The sequence below is a fragment of the Arabidopsis thaliana genome, chromosome 3, assembly GCF_000001735.4.
Source record: "Arabidopsis thaliana chromosome 3, partial sequence".
NCBI lineage: Eukaryota > Viridiplantae > Streptophyta > Magnoliopsida > Brassicales > Brassicaceae > Arabidopsis > Arabidopsis thaliana.
In genome coordinates, this window is record NC_003074.8 from 12,279,088 (window position 1) to 12,300,119 (window position 21,032).

Genomic DNA, 21,032 nt, shown 5'->3' on the forward strand with positions numbered 1-21,032 from the left:
AAAGTTCCTGATTATGCTCCATAGCTCTCAAAAGAAGTTATGTACCTATAATGGCTGCAAAACATACGAAAAGGACTAGAAAGACTCAAAAAATTATCCTAATACTATGTTAAAAATCAGTAAAAACCATGATATATCAACTCCCACAGACTTAGCTTATGCTTGCCCTCAAGCAAAACATAAATCCGAACATGTGGAAGAAGTTTGAAAATGTAAAAACTCCCGATCTCTCTAGCTTATCAGCTTGATCATTCAAACCATATCCACGTACTTAACAGTTCTATTGAAGTCCTAACCACCATGTAGTTATCCGCAGGCTTACACAACATCCTAAATTTCATACCAAATTTCACAACTATATCCATTAGGCTTTCATCGCAGGGTCTCATCAATCAAGTTAGAACTCAAGAACCTACTAGACTCATTCATGTACTATACCATGATAATTTAACCATTAAAACATTTTTTTTGCATTTTTTCTCTTCCCAAACTTATTCTTTTCAGAGATTAGACAAGGAGTACTCGCTCATCGGATAATGGGATCAAAGGAAATATTCCTAGCCCTTTACACTACAGAAAATCATCTTCATTACTCTCTTTTTCTGTAATTTGTTATATGGGAAGAGTAATACTTATTCTTTTTCACATTGGTCTTATTATCAGGTATGAACAAGGAGTCAAATCCTATGAACAATTAACATTTTTGATGAGGTAAAAGGAAGAGCAGTGACATTAGCTCCAGCCTTTATGGATTATGTTGGAAAGATGGATGTCCTTAATTCTGTTGGCTTGCCCTCTGGATTTTCCATTAGTCGGGTTGAATCGAATATGCAGTACTTAATCAATACATGCAATAAAATCGAGAGAAAGATCATAATTTCAGACAAAATTTTGATTCAATAAAACGACACTCTATTAAAAATAACGCAACTGACTCTTAAGAAAAGATAAGATAAAGTTAGCAATAGACTCCCTAGACTTAGATAACATTGTCCGAAGAGTTATTAAGCTACAGAAATCAAAAGAAAAATTTATTAAGAGTTAAAAAGTTAGAGAAACAAAGTTGCCACATTAACCATTAAGCAGTGTCGATCGATACCAAGTTGGTGTCAATCGACACTCTAGTCGTTACTGTGTTGCTTTGCGATTTCAGCTCAGCATTGCTGAGCTTATCTTAGTGTTTTAACATGGATCCTTTAGTTGAAACTGTTAAATCACGATAACACACATCAATAAGGTTCAACAAAGCATAAGAAAATAAGTGCAACAAGTTTCGAAGCAAATAACAAACTGTCTCAAAGAAACAAAAAATGTATAAAGAGAAAGAAAAACTAAGTGAAAACAAGAAGTAAAGATAGGGAGAATGGCTAATCCTCATGCTCAAAGCCTGAAGTGGGTATTGGAGAGCAACGACAACAATGAGTAGGGGCAATACAACCAGAACAAGAAAGTGTAGCTATCGCAATCCAAACGCTCTTAAAACTGTCAACTACATGCTGCTGAAAGGCTGATGGCTCCATCGGAATGGGTGGATGAGTAGGAAGCTCGAAAGTCAAGGCTGAAGAAGATGACCCAAAACAAAGACCCCCAACAGGGTCAATGAACTCATCGACTGTCTGTGTTGGTGCGGATCCCATGGTTGTGCCTCTCTATCGCCTAGTGTGTGGTGCAGCGTGTAGCCATCTCCCGATCAAGGTGGAAACCAAGCTCCTCAAGCTGTCCTTGTAATCTCTGTAAGCTTAGTACAGGGCAACTGATTCATATGGTTCCGAACACCACAAATGAAGAAGATAAGAGCTCCTTCCTGAGCATTTCGCACCCTGTCATCCGCATAATAACCCTAACAGATGCCATAAATTGCCACACTAGCTCTGGATACAAATCATACTGCCTAGTACAAATCGTTCTCAAGCCTATATCATCTAGCAATCCTAAACAGACTTCTCCATCCGCATACAATGCATTAAATCCGAATCCGCAAACCGAGTAGGTTGGGTATCCACATTCAACCAAGCATTGTAGAACAATGTATCATATTCATCTCAATCCCGAGAAAAAGGGTGATGAACATAGTCACTTTTTGTGAATTCGCTCATTCTCCATTTTTGGGCAAGGGAAACGTGAAAACGACCGTGAAAAGCTACAGGAGGTTGGGTCTGCGGTGGTGGTGAGTCGCCGGCGGTAGTGGTGCGCCACTATGGCTGGGAGGAGGAAGAAGAACCTGCACTGCCACCTTTCTTTTGTCGCTTTTTCTCGCCAACCATTCTTCAGATCAATAAAATTAATACTGGGAATGAATAGAGAGCAAAATTCTAATGAATTTAGACTTTGAAATCAAAGATAACAGTGAAGAAACGAGAAATCTAGACAGAAAAAACAAAAATTGTCGATGAGAAAATAAAGAAGAAGAAATTGAAGCTTAAGGGTTTTAACGCAACATACCTCGAAATTAACGGTGTCGATCGACACTAGCTTAGTGTCGATTGATACCATTGAGCTTGCTCGACACCAAAACTCGTAATTAAGCCTTTTTTTTCTTTTTCTTTTGAATAATCAAAGATAGAAAATAATTAAGTGAAATAAAAAAACTATATATAACTTACCAGTGGGTTGCCTCTCATTAAGCGCTTGTTTAGAGTCAATAGCTTAACTTTGGAGCAGTTCAATCAATAGGTGGATCCTGAAGATCCAATGGTCTCGCCATAGAAATTTCGGTTTCAACCAAATAATGCTTGACTCTTTGTCCATTTACTGAAAATTTATTGCCATTTTTCCCAATAAGAACGATAGTTCTATATGGTTGAACTGAACGAATCTAGGGACCTGACCAACGAGAAGACAACTTGCCATGAAATATATTTAGTCAAGAATTATAAAGAAGTACCTGGTCATTAGGTCGAGGGATCGAGAGATGATCTTCCTGTCATTATAGGCCTTGGTGCATCTGCAACAAGGTAGTTAACTACGTCAGCATACCATGGATAATCGTTTTCAACTACTGTGGCAGCGCAGTTCTTTGTGAAAATCCAGTCGTTCGTCTGATTAGTCAGGTGTCGATCGACCCTTTGAATGGTATCGGTCGACACCCTCGAGCATGGTCGAATCTCATTCTCAACTGTAACGGAGGTGTCGATTGACACTTTGAATGTTTTTTATCTATCGACAATGCAGCTCGATTCATCAACTCAACAATTTTGTAGTCGTCTTTCTTAGTTGTATCAATCATGTATATATTTTCTTCAAGCAAGAAGTCATTGATGGGAACATCATCTTCAATCCTAATTCGTGACAAATGATCTGCAACACCATTCTCAACTCTTTTCTTATCTCGCACCTCGATGCCAAATTCCTGAAGAAGCAAAATCCATCTTAGTAGCCTTGGCTGAGCATTCTTCTTTTGCATCAAATAATTCATGGCTACATGATTTGTATGCAAAATCACCTTAGATCCAACAAGATAAGATCTGAATTTTTCAAAAGCGATAACAACAGCTAACAGCTCCTTCTCTGTTGTTGCATAATTTCTCTGCGCATCATCAAGTGTCTTACTAGCAAAATAGATAGCATGAAGTTTCTTATCCTTTCTCTGCCCTAGAACTGTCGCAACTGCAAAGTCACTAGCATCACACATTACTTTAAAAGGTATTGTTGAACTATTGGTGCGCTTATCAAGGCTTGTTATATCTGACGGTATGCATCATGACACTCTACTGTAAACTCAAACTTGACATCCTTGTAGAGCAAAGCTGTCAACGGTCTGGCGATTTTTCTGAAATCCTTGATAAATCTCCTTTAGAAACCAGCATGACCAAGGAAATTTCTCATGGCTTTGACGTTATCAGGTGGCTGAAGGCTTGTCATAACCTTAATCTTAGCTCTGTCAACCTCTATGCCATGTGTTGAAATCCTGTGACCAAGAACTATTCCATCTTGCACCATGAAGTGACATTTCTCCCAATTCAAAACTAGATGTTTCTCTTCACATCTTGCCAACACTTTGTAGAGATTCTCTTAACAACCCTCAAACAATGATCCATAAACTGAAAAATTGTCCATAAAGACCACCATGAAGTCCTCAATAATGTCTGTAAAGATAGACATCATACCTCTCTAAAAAGGTTGTAGAAGCATTGCAACGACCGAAAGGCATCCTGCGATAAGTGAATGTACCATATGGGCAAGTGAATGTGGTCTTCTCTTGGTAATCGGGATGAATGGGGATTTAGAAGAAACCCGAATATCCATCAAGGAAACAGTAGTCCTTGTGATTCGCTATCCTTTCCAGCATCTGATCAATAAATGGTAGAAGGAAAATGATCTTTCCTGGTAGAAGCATTCAGCTTCCGGTAATCGATACACATACGATGGCCTTTAATCGTCCTTGTAGGAATCAATTCATCCTTGTCGTTCTTGACCACTGTAACACCTCCTTTCTTAGGAACTACATCGATTGGACTGACCGAACTGCAATTTGAAATAGGATAGATGATCCGTGCTTCGAACAGCTTCATGATCTCTTTCTTAACAACATCTTTCAAATTCAGATTTAGTCTTCTCTAATGCTCAATTGAAGACTTAGTCTCATCCTCGAGATAGATTCTATGCATACCTGTAATATCATCAAGAGAGTTGCCAAGAGCATTGCGATATATGCGCAGCTTGCTTAGCAATAGGGTGAGTTCTGCGTGACTTAAAGAGGCATTAACAAAAACAGGGTAAGAAGATTTTTTACCAAGAAATTCGTACGTTAGCCCTGAAAGAAGTGGCTTTAGCTCAATCTTAGGGGCTTTATCTAGACCCCTATCGGCGTTAGAAATCAGTTTTGGGGTCGTAGATGGAAGATCTTCTTGGACTATTAGTTGCATCACATGTTGGGTCTCATCTAGCAGCTTTGTTGTCCAATTCTGCGATATCCTCTATTGATAATACCAGTCTCTATCTCTGAAATACTTTTTGAAGCTATTGGTGCGAAAGAATCTATCAGAAACGTTTTACCTTCTATAATCGGCTTCTTAACCAACTTGTTCATATCAAATTGCACAGTAAGATCACCAACATTCAGCCATATTCTTCCCTTGTGAATGTCTATGATAGCTTTAGCTGTGTGCAAGAAAGGTCTACCAAGGATTAAAGGATCCTTAAGTTTTCTTTCATAAGATAAAATCACATAATATGTGGGAATCATGCTATTCTCAATCATCACAAGAACATCATATAGGACACCATCTAGAATACGGGTTGAACAATGTGCTAATACAAGAGTGATATTAGTAGGCCCAAGATTGAAATACCCAATATGTGTTGCTACAGAACGAGGCATAAGGTTTACACTAGAACCAAGATCGCATAGAGCTCTTGGGAAGGTAGCTGGTACCCTAAACCCTAAACCCTAAACTCAATAGTTGCTCCGAGTAAAAAGGTACCAAGATCTTGTAGCTTTCTTGGAGTCCGGTTCTGAGATCATCATAACGCTGCATTCATTCTTCAGATTCTTGGTGACCAATGTCTTGATATATTTTTGTATCGTAAGAGAGATTAGAATAGCTTCCACAAAAGGCATTTCAAAAGTCAGTTTGTCAATCATAGCCTTGCATCTGACATCATCTAAAGCTTTTCTTGCCTTCTTAGGATCCTTAGAAAAAGGAATACTTCGATTTGCTGATTTTGCTTCAGCTGTAGTTGGGATTTTGTCTGAATGAACTGGGTGTTGATTGACATGGGTAAGTGTCGATCGACATTATCGGGCATTGGTTCCTCCTCCTTCATGAAATTTTCGATTCAGCTCGACACAGGAATAACAGCTTCTTCAAGATTAATTGGTGTTGGTCGACACCCTGTTGTATCGATTGACACTGAAGGTTTTTCTGCAACTGGAGAAAGCTTAGCTCTTGATGAATGTTCTCTCTAAAGAACTGGGTTGACTAGCTTTCCACTACATAGCGTAACTACATTGACGGACTCTGTTGTAGAGGAAGACTCTTGGAGTTTCCTGATGTCTGTTTGCATTTGAGATAAACCGATTTTTAGCTATCTGAGTAGTCCCTCTAGCATGGCTTTAGTTTTATTCTTAGTGACATGGAACAAATTTACCCTAAGCTTACCGTCTTAAATAAAGAGTTCATGGTTAGTACTTAGTGTTGAATTTCAAAAAGCTCTTTTGTTCACACAATATGCCTGTCGAAATCAAGCTAGATAGATAATAAGAAAGTAAGAAAGAAGATAAAGCAAAGCAAATAGCAGATTATGGGTTGTAAGATAAGATAATAAAAACTTTAGGTTTAGGGTATTCTTAGGAAACAAATGATTAGTAGATCTAGTAAAAGCTAGGATGTTATCGAACCTTTCTTAAACTCAAATCACTGTTAGATGGTAACAGGTGATTCGTCATATTACTCACTATGTCTAAGGCTAAAGTTTCCCAGCGTTGGCTTTGCAAATCCCCAATTTAAGACATGCATGCTAAACGAGTTTGATAAGTTCACCTAAGTAGATAGGCCGATTCTTATTACACACCTATAAACCTGGCTCATCAAAAAGTATTTCTGGTAACAAATAGGCATACCTATTATTTAAGATCAAGTTCTAGTTAATTGCTCTAGAACTAGCATTAAAAATAACCAAAGATGAAGAATCCTACATATATCCTAATAGGTGGGCGATCTACTAAATCATCTATAACCCTATTGAGAAACCCTAACCCTAACAAGCAGACTACTCATACATGATGAATAAAGCAAACAACATGTATGAATAAGAAAGCATAAACAAAATCAATAAGGAGAAAAGAGTTAGAAAAGATCTCTTCACTATTATTGAAATCTCTCATGAAACTCTGAAAATAGGGATCCAATGTCTGAATAGCTTGGAAAGTGCTCAAAAACATCTTAGGCCTAATTAATGACATTTAAACTATATAAATATATTAATATATATATATATATATATATATATATATTAATAATTTTAAATAGGGAAGTCTTCTAGGGAAATTTTTCATTTGTTCAAACTCTAAACCGTCTTAGACTTTACTAGGCCGCAACTTGTCTCGATCGACACCAAGAGTGTGTCGATCGACACCTAGAGTGTGTTGATTGACACTCTCGACTTGATATGAAACTGAATTCCTCCTTTGGCTTAGTTTCTTCAGTTTTTACTCTAAAATGTCTCCTTATCTCCATTCTTGTCCCAATCCATAAAATACCTGAAAAAGCTCTAAAAAGACTCTACAAATAACAAAAAGACTCTAAAACTTATATATAAACCGTAGCTAAAAATAGTAGAAATAGGGTTATATCACTTAGCAACGGGTGGTGGGTGGGTTTCAATGTAAGAAGTGATATCTCGAGAAGCAATGTGTGTAGATCCTTGTTCCTCTTTGTTAATGATGGAAGCCTCAACCAATTTTTGCGCTTAGTATCCGTGATCTTTGTTGTAAGACTCGTGATAATGTTGTTGATTAGTACCAGTGCTTTGCCGGGGGATCTTGTCATGAAGTTGCAATAACTTGCTGCGTCTAGTGACATATGATACGACTCATCTATCCCTCAGAAAAATATGTTGATGAGCAGGATTTCCTGGAAACCATGTTGTGGGCAGTCCCTCTGATAGGATTTGAATTTGATCCACGCATATTTGAAAGTTTATGTTGGATCCTGAGTGAACAAAGAAATCTTCAATCGAAGTGCTTCTGTCATTGATTCATCAAAGAAGTGATTCATGAATGCGTTCTTCATATTAGTCCAATTTGTCAATGAACCAGTTTCGAGCTGTCGCAATCATGATATTCCTCTGCCCATTAGAGAGTGGGGGAAGAGTTTGCAAAGATGATAATCAGCTGGTACACCATCTCGACGACACTAAGTCCTCAAAGATTTCCAAATGATCAAGTGGTGATTCATAAGGAGCACCTATAAACTTCCATCTTGAAACAAAATCATAATAGGCAGGGTGAATAACAAAGTCTTCTCTTGCAAAAGGGGATAGCTGGATCGCTGATCGTTTTGAGTAGAATAGATCAACTCTGTTGCAATAGATTCGTGAATCAAATTCTCTAGGTACGTGAAACACAAGAGACTAAAAGAAGAAGAAACACGTGAGTAGGTGAAGTAAAAGAAATGTTCAAACTTAAATCTACACCTAGTCTGATGGTGACTTCGGCAATGGCGCCAAATTTGATATACCTCAAATTATCCTTAAGCTTACTCCCTCAAATAAGAGATCGTCGTTAGCACTTAAGGTCAAATTTCACTAAACTCTCGTTGTTCACATAATAAATCTATGATGATTATTTACCTAGACAATGTAGATGAAAGTAAAGACAAGAAAACAATAAATCAAGTTGTAAATTCAGGAGATTAAAGCGTCAGGTCTAGGAATAGTCTTAGAAAATTGATAAATTGTCGATCTAGCTATGACTAGGATTATTATTGACCCGTTCTCAAACACAAACCACTTTTATCGAATAACCCAGTGTTGGCTTCCCATTACTCCCCATGTCTAACCTAAGGATTCCCAGCGTTCGCTTGACAAATCCCTAATCCTAAACATGCAATCAAAACGACTTTGATAAATTCACTTAAGTAAATGGCTCGATTCTTATTAGACACCTATAAACTCGGTTCATCTATAATGGTTCTGATGACAAATGCCTTTCTAGGTTCACGTATTATCTAAGATCAAGTTCAAGGTGATCAATCTAAAACTAGCATTAAGAACAATTTTATATGAAGAACTCTAAAAATAAGCCTAAGGACTTGATCAACATGATGTAAGTGCAGGAATTAGCACCTCCGACAATACTAGTCTAAACCAAAGGAATTAAGAATTAAAGTAAGAATTCAGTCAAACCGGGGTACTTTGGTTTAGTCTGTTAATGGGCAAGAGTAAAGAGATCAGTTGCCAACATCAAGCCAAAATAAGGAGATTGCCTGGCTGATATTCGTTCCTCAAAGAAAACAAAAATAGTTTCACCTAGTCAAACGCAAACCTTTGGGGAATAAGCCTTGAAGTAACCTCTCACGAAGTAAACGTTGATCCGACCTATCGCCCACTAAAATAAAAACGTCATAAGCTAGGCACCGAGAGTGCCAAAGCTGTGAACGATGAGGTCGACCGACTACTAAAAATTAGATCAATAAGGGAAGTAAAATATCCCGATTGGCTCGCTAACCCCATCGTAGTCAAAAAGAAAAACAGGAAGTGGAGAGCATGTCCTAAGGACAGTTTCCCACTCCCACACATAGACCGACTGGTCGAAGCCACCACAGGTCATTAACTACTATCCTTCATGGATGCATTCTGTGGGTATAACCAAATACTCATGCGTCCAGATGACCACAAAAAATGGCTTTCATCACCGATCGAGGCACTTACTTCTACAAAGTAATGCCTTTCGGTTTGAAAAATGATGGTGCTACCTACCAACGCTTAGTGAACAGAATGTTCGCCGACCAACTCGGAAAAATAATGGAAGTTTACATCGACGATATGCTGGTTAAGTCTGCCCATGAAAAGAACCATGTCTCGCAACTAAGAGAATGTTTCAAAATCCTAAACAAATTTGAAATGAAACTAAATCCCGAGAAATGATCTTTCTTGGTCCCGTCAGGAGAATTCCTTGGCTACCTGGTAACCAAAAGAGGTATCGAAGCCAAATTAAAGCAGATTGCCGCCTTCATTGAAATGCCATCACCCAATACAACAATAGAGGTCCAACGACTTATTGGTCGTATCGCCGCCCTCAACAGGTTCATATCTAGATCCACCGATAAATGCCTCCCGTACTATCAACTCCTCTGAAAGGACAAAAAGGTCGTTTGGAACGAGGAATGCCAGTAGGCCTTCAAGCAATTGAATGTATACCTAGCCGAACCACCCATACTTGCAAAACCCGAAGAAGGAGAACCAATGTACCTGTACACAACGGTTTCTTGAACCGCAATAAATGGTGTCCTGGTACGAGAGGACTACGAAGGACAAAAACCAATCTATTATGTGAGTAAAACACTAGTAAACGTCGAAACCCGTTATCCAACAATAGAAAATTGGCACTAGCTGTCATTATGTCAGCTCGTAAACAAAGATTGTACTTCCAATTGCACCCCATAGTGGTGATGACATCCCAACCAATCCAAACCATTTTGCACCATCCCACTCAATCAGGAGGTCTCGCTAAATGGGCCATAGAACTGAGCGAATACGATATAGAGTATCGTACCAGGACTAGCTTGAAAGCGCATGTCCTGGCCGACTTCGTAATCAAGCTCCTGTTAGTGGACCTGGACCGAACCAACATCAATAAGAAATGGCTCCTCCTCGTCGACGGCTCCTCAAATCGACAAGGATCCGGAGTCAGAATACAACTCACCTCCATCACTGGAGAGGTCATTGAACAATCATTCCGACTTGGATTTAATGCATTGAACAACGAATCAGAATATGAAGCCCTCCTCTCTGGCATAAAGCTAGCTCAAGGAATGGGGATCCGTGAATACGAGGCTAAAGACGAATGCATGGAAGCGTACCTCGAACTTGTCAAAACGTTGTCCAAACAATTCGAATCGTTCGAGCTGACTAGGATCCCTAGGGGAGAGATCTCACTTCCACTTCAGATCCTTTTGTCAAACAAATAATCACAGTCGAAAGAATAGAACACCCGAGCGTTAACTTAACGGTTAAACACGCTGGGACAGAACCTCGGCAACGTGCAATTTTACACAGCGTTTCCGGCCCTTACATGGTATGCACCTAGATGCAGAAGATAAAGACCTCATGAAGAGCATGCACGAGGGACAGTTTAGTAGCCACTGCAGTGGACGAACCCTCGCCCTCAGAATCAAGAAGCAAGGTTACTTATAGCCGACAATGCTAGCCGATTGCATAACTCACTCACTCAAATGCGATAAGTGCCAATGCCACGCACCTACCCTACACCAAGAACCCAAGGAAATGTCGTCAATCTTGTCTCCCTACCCATTCATGAAGTGGTCCAAGGATGTCGTAGGACCCATGGAAGCTTCCGGGGGAAAAAAGAGACTAAAATTCCTACTGGTCTTCACTGACTACTCTACCAAATGGATTGAGGCCAAAGCCTACCAACAAGTAACCGAGAAACATGTCAAGGTTTTTTTGAAGGAAAATATCGTATGCCGGCACAGTATATTGTACAAAATCGTCACCGACAATGGGACTAACCTCACCTCGGGAAAATCAAAGCATTTTGCAAAAAATGGAAGATCCGTCTTACCACGTCTACTCCCAGTATCCGCAGGGAAACGGAAAAGTAGAAGCCACCAACAAAGTTATATTTAGCAACATAAAGAAAAGACTCGACTCCAAAAAGTTACTGTGGTTCGAAATACTCCCTGGAGTTTTCTGGGCATACTGGACTACGCCTTGCAAACCAACCCGAGAAACCCTTTCTCTCTCGCTTACGGCTTAGAAGTAGTAATTCCTTTCGAGACCATAGTACCAAGCGTGAGAAGAGTCGCAAGTCCTGCAAACTCGGACTGAACACCCAAATGTTGCAGGAAAACATGGACTTCATCGACGAACGCAGAGATCATGCAATGATCCGAGTTCAAAATTATCAGCAAGCTGTTGACCGCTATTACAACTCCAATATCAAAATTTGGAGATTCGTCATGGAAGAGCTCGTTTTACAAAAGTGTTCAGCAACACGAGAGAGCTAAACGCCAGAAAATTGGGCACCAACTGGGAAGGTCCCTACCGAATCACCGAGGTGGTAGTGACGGCGTCTCTACGCTCGAAAAAGTAATCAACGGAGTACCTGAATTTTACGGCGTTGGAATGCTATGCATCTCAAGAAATATCATTAATAAGTACCCTAAAACAATTGAACTACGATAAGGCTTGATACCCTAACCGGCTACATAGGCAGTTCCCCCGGGTACGTAGGCCACCATCTTAACTCCTTCTATTTTAAAAGGTCCTTTGACAAGGAAAGCAGGCATCACGCTCTCAATATAACCAAGACACGATCGGACGTGCCCCTCTGTCGAAGAACGCAGGTGGCTCACCTAAACATCCAGCCATTTTCCAACCTCAAACAGGTCGCTTTCCTGTGACTAGAGATTAGATCGTCATATGCTTTATTTTATTTGTACTCGACCATCTCAAAATTAGAATAAAGGCAATTTCGATATACAATGTCACCCTTTGCAAATCAATCGCTGCTGAATGTTGGCGGATCCATTTTGTGATCTCATTTCCAAAAAGTCAACAACACCTCTAAGCCATAAAAGCATACCATTTCGACTTCATCGGTGCTCACCTACAACAACCATATCTATCTCCTTCCTTCGCTATAAAAACATAACCAACTAAACAAGGAAGAAACGAAGGTTCCATTCCATTCACAATCTTGCGATACCTTAAGCCCAGCATCCAAAAACTGGCAGGTCCCTTGTGTGACCTCACTTCAATAGGTCCCCGAGATAAGCAACACAAACCTGCCTAGATTCGAACCTACGAAGGACATACTATTTCACATCTGCAATACTTAGGCTTAAAACAAGACCTAATATAATTATTTTTAAAAGGGGAGGGGGGGGGGATAACGCATACAAAAGATATTCGATAGAACAAAAGTAATTTCAAATGGATAAAAGCCTTCCCAGGCACCGAATATTCGATAGAACAAAAGATAAAAGCCTTCCCTGGCACCAAGTTCAAAAGTAAACAAAAGGATGAAACCATAGCCAGGTCAACATAGCTCTTCTCGAGGTCCTTCGAGGTAGACAACTCCATTTTCAGTCTGCAGATCTTTGCCTAAAACCATAGTCTGGTCAGCATCATTACACCATCAAACCAACACAAAGCACAAAAACGAAAAAATGATAGGAGTGTACCTGGTACGAAGCCTCGCGCTCCTGACCTGACTTCACAGTCTCCGTTATCTCCTTGATAAGCGTCAGGGGAGACGTTGCTTAAGTGTTGATAATAAAGAGCAATCAGCTTGTTCGTAATAGCAATCTCCTGCCGAAAACGAAACAGGAATGAAAACAAGCACAAAATTTGGAATTAAAGGGAAACGATAATCGATTGTTACCCGGCCCTCCTTCACCACCATATCAGCATAGGTCGCCGCCTCGACCATGTTCTTCACACCTGGGACCTGGTAATTCTGTCCTTTGATGTGGCAAAGCAGATTCGCTAGCCCAGCCTCGTCCTCCACTTTCGTTGGAAGTCTGTCTAACCTCTTGAGATCGGCTCGGAACTCGAGAAGAGGACCTACCCCCACCTCTCGAGGACTGACCTCCACTCTGGGATCGTCCCGAGGATCGCCTGTCCACACACACAGGTGCTTCCGGATTAGAAGCCACGGGTTCTGCCCCCCCCCTTCTAGAAGGACGACATCCTGGTCAGCTATGACCAATCCAGCTGCTGGGTGCACCACCGGCAAGATCCGAGCTCTTTTTGGAGAAGATGTTGCACCGTCCGCCATGGTAACCTCAGACGGTCCAGAGACCTGGGTGACCTGGTTACTAGCACCTACCTGGCCTGCTGTAGAGGTCCCAACAATAGCTTCAAGGAGCAGAAGATGAGACGTCGGGCCTCTGCAGCCGACATATGACCTGTACGACAACAGATCCTGGCAGTAGCTCGCTGAGCACGAAGACTTGGTCGCCACATTCTTCTGGGGATAAGCGGACTTTCTGAAGTAGAACTGGAATTTGGGGGAACTAGAAAAACAAATATATATTGTTTGTCAACTGGTAATTCGTTTGTATATTAAACGAAGTTAAAATAAAAACAAGAAAAATTGTACCTATAGGCAGATCGGCCACATGGTCTAGTTGGACCTGCGGGACCTCTTCGATTGGGTCCCGCTGAACTGTTGGAAGAGCAATTACTGGACCTGTTGTAGCTACGGCGAGAGCAGTTTTTATGCGATCCCTGTTGAAGGTTGCCCAATCAATTTGACCACGCAGGAGGAGGGTCAGCAATTCAAGTTCTGTCTTCGAAAGGGTAACTTCTTTGATTTTTGCTGCAAACCACCAAGAGAAGATCGATGTTAGTAACAATACCAATATTTCAAAAGCAAGAAATCTATACACGACTAAAACAATAAATTCAAAGCGGCAGATCTCCATCTGACCCAGGTTAGAAGACCATGTCCTCGTTATCCTCGCAGGGTCAAAATCGCTGACGGAATGATGATCCACCCAAAAGAAGCCTACTTAACTCGCCAATTCGTGTCCCGGAAGGCCTTTAAACCACCTAAGATTAGAGATTCAGGACAAGCACTGATATAGTATGTCCCCTGGTGGCTCCTGGCATTAGTCTTCACTTGGCAGAGCTGTAACAATTCGTGGTAGCCGAACTCTATGTTCACTTCTCGGGCTCGAGTGTACAACGCCAGCACATGACAGACAAAATTTGGGCACATTTGAGGAAAGGCGAAGGCAAGACAGTAGAGCATCTCGAGGATGCACGCCAGAATCTGGAAGAACAGCCTGTACTTCCCAAAGAAGTTGGCGTAGGCGCAACACCATCCTTCCAGGACATTCTCGGGTGAGAGCAGCGAACTCGGGAGTATCATAGTTACCCCCGCCGGAACTCGGTACCTCCTCCGAAGGTCGACCAAGTCGTTGGCTGTCATCGGCAAGCTTTGCTTCTTCTTGGGAGCTTTCTTCTTTTTAGGTCGATCGACCTTAGACGATGGCCTTTGGATTCGGCCTGCTCCGCCTAGGGTTCCTGTCGTGAAGGAAAGAAGAGAAAAGCAGATCGAGAAAAGAGAAGCTGTAGAGGAAATACGAAGGAGATGGGGGAAGAAAGATAAAATTTATATCTCTACAATAAAAATAGTGGGGGAGAGAAAAGTTACCTTGGGAGTCGAATGAGTTTATGTGAAAAGGAGTTGGGACGTGGAGAGTTATTTAAAGAGCCAGCATCACCACGATTTTCGAGATCGTAGAGATCTCTTCCCACCTCAAATCTGAACCGTCGGATGAGGCATAATCAAGAGGCGCGTCATCTTGACTGTACACGTTAGCAACAATTTTCCTCGAGTATCTGCTCGAAATCATTTGGTTTAGGAAATCCAAATCCTAACCTTTTTATTGAGCTTATCCTCAAAACCGATGAATCCTATTGTGTTTATCACATTACCAATAACATTTTCGCAATCTTACCTGACACAGATCTCTGCTCATTGAGCTCACCTACTCACTCGGTGGGCTAGGGGGCAAATGTTGGAGCTGGATTTCCCTCCAGGAATCCACCTGCGAAAATGCCAGGCTGGCCTAATAGGCCCAACAAGCCGATCAGAAAGAGGACCTACGGAGCTCCGGAGCCCATGTGGTAATTCAGTATTTTGGCCTTAGGACCCCGTTGGTCTGACGAGGAGAGATATGTGTGTAACGACTTGAGAACAAATAAGGAAGCAAGGACGACTTGGAAAAGACATTCATTCAAGCTTAACATTAATATTCATACTTTACACTTGTAATCTCATTCTACATTGTAAAAGTTCTACTATTATCAATACAAAATTCCAGTCGTTCTTAGCAATATAAATCTCAAAGTTCTTGTGAAGATCTAGCCCTCCTTTCTCATAAACTTCCTTATAAATTTCTAGTGTGGATTTCAGTACCCACACTAGCTCTAGAGTAATTAACTAGAACTTGATTCCAGAAAATACAGGTACCCACCATAGGTATCTATTACCAGAACTACTATAGATGAGTTTGGTTTATAAGAATCGGTCTATCTACTAAGGTGAACTTATCAAACTCGTTTAGCATGCATCTTTAAGTATAGGATTCGACGGCACATCACCGAGAATCATAACTCTAGGCATAGTGAGTTTTACGGAACATCACCGGTTATTCTGATATTAGAGTTTAAGTTTAAGAACGGTTCGGTAACAACCTAGGTATATCTGGATCTACTAATAATTATTTCCTGAGATTATTCTAGACCTGACGTTTTAATATCTTGTTTCTCAACCAACCAACCTGCTTTTTGCTTACTTTACATTCTTTTCATTTTTCTTACACACTTCTACCTTAATCTTGACACTTAGCTCATTGTGTGAACAAAGGAACTTTGTGGACTCCGACCCTTAAATATTACAATCGATATCTTATTTCAGAGAGAGAGTTTAAGGCAAGTTGAACCATATCAATTATGTTGTGTTCTTGGTTTTGAGTTTCTCATAGGTGGCTCCAAAGAAGAAAGGGAGGATTTATGGGCCCGGTTCAATGCAGCTAGAAGCCTCCTTAGCTAACACTACTCTAGATATTCCTCGAGAAGATCCAGTTGTACTCTCTCAAAAGCTCTTATTGCAAACCAAGCTAAGAAGATCACTAGCTTTGATGTGTACTTTGACTATCTTGCCGAGAAGGATCCAGAGTTTGATGCCCTCTTTCGAGCCGGATCGTTTTCAAGGACTGCACTAGTCATCTCCAACCCGACACCTGAGGTGCCCAATGCCATAGCTGCTACATCTGCTAGAATAGGAGCTGACGCAGTCCGAGCTCAAGGCAACCACTTGATCCTCTCCATCTCAAGCTTTCTAAGTCTATAATAAAGTTTACTTTGGGTTTTGGGTTTATAAGGTCACAAACATAGACAATTTAATGTTTGTGAATGTATAACTATTGGATTCTTAGATTATTATATGAATATGCTTCTAATTTCAATTTTCAATTTCAGTTTAAGGATTCAAATCAATTTTCAAATAGAAATTTAAGTTTAAGATCAAATTAAGAAAGTAATTATAGATAAACTAACCTTACTAACGCAAATGAAAACACACAGTGACGTAAATAAATCGCACATCCATCTCAAAATTTGCTAGAGATTTGCCACTACAAGAAAAGAGCACGCAAATCCATTGCAAAATTTCCTAGGTAATTGCAGTAAACAAAGAGCTACGCAAGTCCATCGAAAACTTTGAAAGAAACAAGCGAGACCTACCAGTTGCAACTAATTGACCTACCAGTTATAACTAAATTAGTTGCGACTGGTAGGTATCGCTTGATGGCTAGTGATATACCTCAATTTTTACTGATTTTAGAGATGATTTAGACATTGGTTTTGAGTCTTTTTGTTATTTCTAGAGTCGTTTCTAGTCCTTTTCAAGTTTTTATATGTTTGGGATGCATTTGGTGATCATGGAAAATTCTGGAAGAAAACATAGAACTTATGTTGCAGAAGAAATCTCGAGACCAAAATTCGCATAGGTGTCGATCAACACCAGGGGTGGTGTTGCCTGATGATATATCCCGATTTTTACCGTTTTTAACTATGTTTTAGGTATAGGTTTTAGAGTTTAATTGTTATTTCTAGAGTCTTTTCTAGTCGTTTTCAGGTCTTTACATGTTTGGGATTCATTTGGAGATAATGGAGCATTCTAGAGCAAAACAAAGAATTTATGCTGCTGAAGCAAAGCCGGAAACTAAAATGCGTGTAGGTGTCGAACGACACCACCCCTGGTGTCGAGCGACACCAATACCTGACGGCAATTCGAAGACGCAACTTATCGAATACCCAGAACTTTCTCCTTTGGTTAATGAAGGCCAATCACGTGTTTTAGACTTGTATATATAGTTTTTAGGTCATTGTTTAGACCTAAGCTTTGGGAGGCTATTCCATATCTCTTTTGTACTTTTGGGAGCAAAACCGTGTGAAGATTCCCTTTAGAGAAGATTCTTCTTAACTCTATTCTTCTCTTGTTTTATTCATTGATTTCTTATTCAATCATGTTTTGTTCTTCTATGATCATGCTTGAGTAGTTTTCTTGTTAGGTTTACGGTTTCTCATTAGGAATTTAGATTATTTAGTAGATTGCCCTGTTGCTAGGTTATCTGTTAGGATTCTTCATCTTTAATTGTTCTTAATGCTAATTCTTGAGTAGCTAACTAGAATTTGTATCCTGACAATAGGTATGCCCACCATAGGTATCTCTAGTTGGATCTATTATTTGATGAGCCTAGTTTATAGGTGTGTAATAAGAAACGACCTATCTACTAAGGTGAACAATTGAACTCGATTAGAATACATGTTTAGGTTAAAGATCTCTCGGCTTCTCCGGTTATTCTTAGCTATAAGCATAGGGAGTTTTGCAGAACACCACCGGTTATTCCATAATTAGAGTTTGAGTTTAAAAACGGTTCGATAACAACCTAGCTTTTTCTAGATCTACTATCATCTATCTCTTGAGAATACCCTAAACTTGACTCTTTTCCCATCTGATTTACATTTTGATATTATTGCTTTTCTTTATTTCTTATTTTATAATCTATTGGTCTAGCTTAATTGAAAACATCATAAGTCTATTGTGTGAACATCGAGAGCTCAGTGGAATTTGACTCTTAAGTGCTAACGACGATCTCTTATTTGAGGGAGTAAGCTTAAGGCAATTTGAGCTATATCACCCGACACCACTATCTGACGGCAATTCGATTTCGAGTCTTTTTGAAGTTTTGAAGATTTGTTGATTTGCCCCAGAACTTCTCCCTATTTGCAAAGAAGTCCTTGCACATTTATAGAATTTATATATAGATTTTGAAGGTCATTTTTAGACATAAGCTTGGAGAGGCTAATCTCCTTTTTACTTTTGTTCTTGAGAGCAAAACCATGTGAAAATTCCCTTTAGGGAAGTTCTCTCTAAACTCTATTCTCATTGTTATTTTCTTTTAAGATTTCTTATTCAATCATTTTTTTTTGCTTCAATTTCCATGCTTGAGTAGTTCTCTTGTTAGGGTTTATCATTAGGGATTTAGATGATATAGAAGATCGCCAACCTGTTAGGATTATCTTTAGAGTTCTTCATCTTGATTATTCTTAATGCTAGTTCTAGAGTACCTAATTAGAACTTTATCTTAAGTAATAGGTAAGCTTCGAAAGGGCGCTTATTGCTAGAACTATCATATGTGGGCCTAAGTATTTATATGTGGATAGATCTGGGTTCGATACCTAGGTGAACTGATCAAACCTAATATTAATGCATGTTTAACAATTAGGGATCCGCGAATAGCATTGGGATCTTTAGTTATTAGGCATAACTAATTAATGTGACTAGCGTTGGTTAAGTTTACATTAGTGATTTGAGTTCCAAAACGGTTCGATAACAATCTTCATCATAGCTAGATCTATTAATCTTCTATTAGTCTACTCTGTGATCTGAGAGCTTTGTGGAATTCGAACTTAAATTATTGCAATTGATCTCTTTATTTGAGAGAGTGTTCTTAAGATTAATTTAACTTACATCAAATTTCTTGGACGTGGATGCAAGTGATATGAGACGGAAAAGACTTGTCTACCGTAGGGTCCCACCTTCGGAGGATAACCATCGATTTGGAGAAATGGAAGAGTTGGTTCTCCAAAGCTTTGAGTAGATTAGGTTCCTTGGCGAACTGAAACTGGAAGAGGCTGTTTCCGAGGTCCGCACCCACCGGGCTGGAAAAGGGGTGATGAAAAAGACCTTATGGATTGCAGGATTGATGAGTTTTCATATGATTGTGAGTTCATGTCTTCAAAGAAGCTCAGGGTTGTCGAAAGCAGGGACTTAAACTCTAGGAGGTTGAGGGTTCTGTGAGGAAATGATTGAGCTTTTCCCTTTTCCGCATAGGGGAGACGACTCACCATTTTCTTAGATGCTGAAGAAAAATCTTTACTTGATGTAAGAAGGTTTAGAGGGAGATTTAAATCGGAGAAGGAGAGAAAAACGGCGACACCAAGGGAACCAGAGGAGATCTAGAAACAAGATCTAGGTTAACCCGGAGAGAAATGTGAATTCTCGGGAGTCAGGTTTGGTACCGTTTTCTCTCTCGTCCAAAAAAGCATCTTTTTCTAGAGTTTGAATCCTTTAGTTTTTGGTTTATGATCTATTAAAACTAAGGATGCATTTCTTGTAATACACGTTTTTTTGGTGAATACATTTTTTCATTCATACAAAAAAAAAAAGAAATCACAGTTGCTTAGAAACTAATATGACTGAAATTCTTTACACCGAAATTAAACAGTAAATACAAAGATTTAATATAATATTACATTTGATTTTTTTTAATATAAATTTTAAATAGAAAAGGATTATTTTAGAACTCCCTCTTACAAAAATTCTTAACTAGAAAAAGTATATAGTTTGAATAACATTACTTTTATTATAGATTTACCAATAATGAAATGTATAACACACAAAATTTTAGATTTTATATAGAAATGATAGACTCAACACAACACAAATAATGTTATTGTCATTTTACACTCTCATTGAATATTAAAATTTTAATTTTTCTTACATTTAAATAGCCTGTTAACGTTTTTAATTATCCAATCATATACTTTGTGTATAAAAAGCGGTCTATCAACATGTCTCTCAGCTTTTATCTTTAGATAGATCCCATTTTTTATTGCTCTCCAATCCCATACGCCTCCATGATCTGAAGCACTATAAAGTTTAAATGCTGTAAAGTTTTGATTGTGAATTTATAATTAGGCCCTTGTCTCAAGGTACACATGAAACGAGTCGTAGCCAAAACATGGGTAAGAAATTGATTGAACCTATGCCCAATTGGTATTATTAATGGACCTATAATGTCATCTTTGGATTAACATTTCATCCATAAAAAAAGGATTTGAATTTGTGGTCAACCTAAAAAAGGATTTGAATTTATAAGTGCCACCCTAGCTTGGTCTTTTAGGCTTTTGACTGGACCTCGACATCAAACTGGAGGGATCTGAAAAGCCAGGTTGGGATCGATTCTGTTGTTGGGTGGTTGTGAGTTCCAGTTGAACATCTGATAAATAAATAAAGATTCTGTCATGATGTCTCATCCCTAGAATTAGTCAGATAACTTAAGTTTGTTGTGGTTAGACCAAGTTCTAGCTAATCCTAGACCCTTAATTCGATGTTGACCTGAATCTCCCATAATTATCAAAAATGGCAAATAAAAAGATCCAAATTAATAGATATTGACTAAAAACCATGTAGAGCCTAAAAAGCTCATATGTTGGTATCTCATGTCTATACCACACCAATAGAAGTAGTTTTTTTTTTTTTT

At 39.4% G+C, this 21,032-nt stretch overlaps 5 pseudogenes across 5 annotated transcripts; 2 read left to right on the forward strand and 3 right to left on the reverse strand.

Moving 5' to 3' along the window:
- Positions 1-1,367: 1,367 nt before the first annotated feature.
- On the reverse strand, positions 1,368-5,584 carry AT3G30708 (annotated as a pseudogene; the record flags this gene model as incomplete). Its single annotated transcript has 1 exon — positions 1,368-5,584.
- Positions 5,585-7,398: 1,814 nt separating this feature from the next.
- On the reverse strand, positions 7,399-8,066 carry AT3G30709 (annotated as a pseudogene; the record flags this gene model as incomplete). Its single annotated transcript has 1 exon — positions 7,399-8,066.
- An 875-nt stretch (positions 8,067-8,941) lies between these two features.
- AT3G30711 lies at positions 8,942-11,837 on the forward strand (annotated as a pseudogene; the record flags this gene model as incomplete). Its single annotated transcript has 1 exon — positions 8,942-11,837.
- An 887-nt stretch (positions 11,838-12,724) lies between these two features.
- Positions 12,725-15,050, reverse strand: AT3G30710 (annotated as a pseudogene; the record flags this gene model as incomplete). Its single annotated transcript has 8 exons — positions 12,725-12,789; positions 12,870-12,996; positions 13,070-13,498; positions 13,596-13,687; positions 13,790-14,008; positions 14,120-14,197; positions 14,242-14,718; positions 14,966-15,050.
- A 1,112-nt stretch (positions 15,051-16,162) lies between these two features.
- Positions 16,163-16,552, forward strand: AT3G30712 (annotated as a pseudogene; the record flags this gene model as incomplete). Its single annotated transcript has 1 exon — positions 16,163-16,552.
- Between the last annotated feature and the right edge of the window lie 4,480 nt (positions 16,553-21,032).